The 1,415-nt window shown below is 41.4% G+C and overlaps 1 pseudogene; it reads right to left on the bottom strand.

The window, feature by feature from the left end:
* Positions 1-1,102: 1,102 nt before the first annotated feature.
* On the bottom strand, positions 1,103-1,196 carry LOC147523504 (small nucleolar RNA R71; annotated as a pseudogene).
* Between the last annotated feature and the right edge of the window lie 219 nt (positions 1,197-1,415).

The following is a 1,415-nucleotide window of genomic DNA, read 5'->3' on the forward strand; positions in this document are numbered from 1 at the left end:
GAGTTTCATCGTTCATTTCGTAGGTAAGCTATTCAATTTTATGTTTATCAAATGGCACCGCTGCCATCTTAGTTGCACTTTCGCATTGTTTTCGTAGTGTAAGTACTTTTCTTAAAAGTTCCATTTCACCCACCCACCCATGTTTGATTTATACTGTGGCTTTCCGTTTCATCGTTGAAAAATTTCAGCGAGAAATTACACCGAAGGCGCTCGCGAAAGAAGAAGAGACCGCTACTCTATAGAACGAAACGACCGAGCGACTGCCCCATGTGGAGTCGCGAATACCTAAAAAACACCGTAATTTGAAAATTACCCGAGTGCGATCAGCGCTTCTATCGAAAGCACGCCGCCTTTGTTAATTTTTCTAGAATTCTACAGTTTTGACTCGAACTTTGATTTTTCAAATTTTTCAGTGTTCTAACCTGTTATATATACTGAACACGCGTAAACAAGACGCTATTCATAAGCGAAGCAAGGACGCAATCAGGTATTCCTTTCTTCCACACCTCGCATCTCCTGTTAGAGTTTTATACTAGTATATCGTAATTGTTTGGAGTGGTTGATGTGTTTAGCTAAGTTTGGTTTTAGCCTTGTATGAGATTAAGGTATGGCGAACAAAACACGTAACGTAATTACACAACAATGTCAACAAACAAGTCTATCTAGTATACCACCCACTACACTTCTAGCTACTATTTCACACACATCACGACACAATGCCCGATGAAGAAGAGACTCCTCCTCTCTCGACTTCTACAAAGCCTTGGCGATAGCCCCAAATCTTGCATCGTTCTAGCAGACCCAGTGGGGGATTTCCGAATCCCCCCAAATATTTTTAATTTGTTACCCGTTTTTCATGGATTAGACCATGAAAAACCTTATCAGCACATGTGTAGGATTGAACAAGTCCTAACAACATTCCACCATCCTACGGTTGGTGCGGAACAAATTAAACTAAGGGTATTCCCTTTCACCTTAGCCGATAAGGCGGCGTCTTGGTTAACTGCCCAAACGCCTAATTCTGTGGACTCATGGGCTAAACTTGTTCAGTTGTTTATGGAACATTTTTACCCACCCCTAAAGACGGACGAGATGCTTTCCAAGATTCATTTCTTTTGACAAAATCCTCATGAATCATTTTCAGAGGCTTGGAATCGTTTCACCGATCTCCTTATAGAGTGTCCACATCATAACTTAGCGAAAGACACGTTAGTTCGTGCCTTTTTCAAAGGACTTCTACACCACCATAAAGAAGTCCTAGACATAATGAATGGGGGTAGTTTCTTAAGCAAAGGAGCCCTGAGGCTTATAAATTTTTAGAGGATCAAACTAAGCTAAATAACAAGGCGGGGGGGTAGTGATGATATCCACCGCCCGCTTAATTCATCAAATACGATTAAGGCCGCCGGTATGTT

Source organism: Coptis chinensis, chromosome 1 (assembly GCF_015680905.1).
Source record: "Coptis chinensis isolate HL-2020 chromosome 1, ASM1568090v1, whole genome shotgun sequence".
Classification (NCBI taxonomy): domain Eukaryota; kingdom Viridiplantae; phylum Streptophyta; class Magnoliopsida; order Ranunculales; family Ranunculaceae; genus Coptis; species Coptis chinensis.